General features: G+C 27.3%; 1 long non-coding RNA gene across 1 annotated transcript; it reads right to left on the bottom strand.

The window, feature by feature from the left end:
* Positions 1–202: 202 nt before the first annotated feature.
* Positions 203–1632, bottom strand: LOC145029032 (uncharacterized). Its single transcript, XR_013676329.1, has 3 exons — positions 1513–1632; positions 1346–1421; positions 203–362 (listed from the first exon to the last, which is right to left on the bottom strand). It is a non-coding gene; the product is annotated as an uncharacterized LOC145029032 (long non-coding RNA).
* Between the last annotated feature and the right edge of the window lie 1817 nt (positions 1633–3449).

The raw sequence follows: 3449 nt of genomic DNA, 5'->3' as shown, positions 1-3449 counted from the left end.
AGTATACTTGTAAGAAAACGTTACGTCAGAGAGTTTTAGTCCAATTGTATTTATAGTTTGTATATCTTATGTGGTTTGATATACTTAGTTCACTATAAATAATGCTCTAATACCAATCTGTCACACCCCAAACCAGAACGGCGGAAACATTCGGGAGCGGATGACGTCATGTACAGTATCATAACAATTGAGCAATAGTAAAGAAAGCAAATACAACCATCATAAATATAATTTAAAAGGCTACATTGTTGCATAAATTACATGTTTCCAAATAAATTACATTACGATCACAAAATGAGTTTTGAACCGGCACCTTAGCGTCCCGTCCTCAAAAACTGGTAATTACTTGTATTACTGATTCCCTGAGAATACAAGTGGTTTTGAAAAATGTCAACAATTAAGTTGGTGAGTTCATAAGCGTTTTGTATAAGAAAATGTATGATTTTCCGTGTAAAGTAACCGTGTTTGTTCCAAAAAATCCGATATTTTCCATAAATTGAATTGTAAGTCGTTGTTCGTAAAATGATAGTGTTTGTTCCAGAGAATCCAATATTTTCTATGAAATGAATTGTAGTCTTAAATGTTCCAAGACCGAAATGTGTAAGTACTTTTCATACTTCAAATAGTATATGTAATTTTATACGTTTAAGTGTTTGTTAACCCCGTAAACCAAAATGTATTGGTAATACCCCATGTGAAGTATTATAACCATGCTAGTGACCCAGTCGGTCTGTAACAACGTTATTCAGGCGTCGGAATGTTATGACATTTGTCACCCCAGACCTGCCGGTCTAACTATAGCTAACAGTTTAGGTGCGGGATTGTCAGTCTCGTATAGATCTATACACAAGTATCATGCTCTCCCTACAAGAGATTTTGGTTACAATTACAGGAGTTTAATGCAATACTTAAAAAGTACCGTGAAGATAAAGGTCTCACAAATTTATTTATTAACATGTTTACATCAAATGAAATGAAAATCCTTGTTCTTGTAATTTATGTAATATGTAGAGTAAAAATAATTTATTTTTATATAATTATTTATTTATCCCAAACAGGTAAAATAGTGTAAATATTCCACAAACTATAATTATTATACTTTGTAATGTATGTTCCGTCGACATGAAAACCTTTGTTTTATAACACTTTGCATGTAAAAATTTATAATTTTTGGTAGTAACATTATTTGACCTTTTTACATAACATGTATAAAATATAACAAAACATAATAAACGATTTGTATTTTAACACAGGTTTTATTGTGTTTTACTTGTATCCCCCCCCCCCCCTCTCCCCCTCTTTAAAACATAGAAAAATGTTGAAAAATACGAGGGTATGAACTTACTTTATGTGCGTTTGCGACTAGATAACGAGATGAAAACGATGATCTTCGAGCTAGAATACGGGAAGCTAGTCGTATCCTAATGGTTTTAAACACATAATAATGTGTGAATATATGAAACTAGTAAAGAAATTGTTGCATAAACACTAGTTTATATAAAGATTACTTACCTTACGAGTACACTATTTTGAAGAAAATGTCTCCTGGAATCTTTTAATATGAGTATTGAATGGAAATGGGTTTGAGTTTCGGAGCAAATGTTGAGGATTTCTTTTACTGGAAATGGATTTGTGAATGTCTCCACATGTGTGTGTGTGTATATATATATATATATATATATATATATATATATATATATATATATATATATAAAGAAAAGATAATATGAGGTGATGTTTACATTGAAATGTGTAATTATCCTCTTGGGAAAGTAAATATCCTATCAAGTGGCACCACTTGGCCACTTATATGGTGATTTCGACCTAACCAAGACTGAAATCCTCTTGATTTTTGTTTGGCATCACCCATAAAGGGGTGAATTCGTTCCTAAAAGAAAGCTCAAAGAGATTTCGACCAAAACCTAAAGTGGTCCAAGATACCCAAAACCGAAAACCTAAAATTTCTAGATATCTAAAACCGAAATCACTTATGTTTTGTACGTATTTATGATTTTAACTTAACATTTTGACTTATGTTGACTTATTTAAACTTAAATTATATTGGTTCTAATACATATAGTTATATATAACTTATATAAGTATGCTTCATGAAAGTTATAGTTCTGTTACATCAAGTTACACTGGAAATCCACTATACATGGTTGAATTTTTCACATAGTTTTGCTCTAAAAAAATTCAAGTTGTGAAGGTAACAATTACAATAGATATAATATGATAAATGAGAAATTTGAACCATTTAATGAAAATGTCAAGCTTTATTAATCCAAAAACATGTCCAAAGATAAAGCTTGTATTTTTTGGATAACTTAAGAGTTTTTATGTCATTTACCTTTATATTTGTTGAATTATATCATTTTAATATATATCTAACACGAATAATTGGTTGAAACTTATAAACGCATTAAAAAAAAATTAAAAAATCAGAATTCAACCGAAAACATGTTTGAAGGTTGTTTTTAGTTCGAAAAAACAATTTACAAAATTACTTTATACTTGAAATTTTGTTTTTAGTTTGAAAAATAAATTTTCAAAATTGATTTTTGTTAGAACAGTTGAGATAGCAATTAGTTGCAAAATTTCAAACTTATGTTGATTTGTTTAAAATGTTCAAAAGAAGATATTTCGTAATATTATTTTACAAAATACGTTTATTGGGGTGATTCGGATGAATATCATTATAAAAGTTAAAAACATAAACAATAAGAGAAAATAATCATTATAAATGATTAATGTTATTTATTTTAAGATATTATTTTAATATTTCAAATTCTTCTAATAAGTGAAAGATAAAATACATAAAAAAAAAATCCAAATAACATTTAATATTACCAAAACATATTTTAAGATGATACATACAAAACGATATAATATTATTACTTGTACTTAATTATAATATTTTTAAGATAATACATACAAAAGGACATATTATTATTACTTGTACTTAATTATAAACTAAGTCAACGTTGCCGATTAAAAATAGCGTGGTTAAAATTTTAAAACGGAGTTGGAGACTTGTACCTTTTCCTTCATTATCTTCCGAGAGAAAAAATATGAATTAAAAGACGACTTTACTTGTTAAAGTATTTATTAATCTTTCGTCCAAGCAATTTTAATATTTATATATAGTAAATTACACAAATGGTCACTATCATTTAGTGTCATATACGTGTTTGGTGTCTATTATTTAAAGAAAAAAATATATATCGGATAATGTTTATGGTTTTGTTTCTTTATGGTTTAGTTTTTGATAGATTTTAGATGATGGTTGTACTTTTTTTTATTTTATTTTTTTATTATATTATCAACTAGATGTAAGAATCATGTATTATATGTATTTATTTAGAAGAAAAATTAAATATGAAATTCGTAACATTTGAAAATTTTGAATTTATAAGAAAATTTTGGAAAATATTGAATTATTCAAATTA

Source organism: Lactuca saligna, chromosome 2, assembly GCF_052625555.1.
Source record: "Lactuca saligna cultivar CGN05327 chromosome 2, ASM5262555v1, whole genome shotgun sequence".
In the NCBI taxonomy this organism is placed as follows: Eukaryota; Viridiplantae; Streptophyta; class Magnoliopsida; order Asterales; family Asteraceae; genus Lactuca; species Lactuca saligna.
The sequence above is the reverse complement of the archived record's forward strand: the minus strand, read 5'-3'. Positions and strand labels throughout refer to the sequence as shown.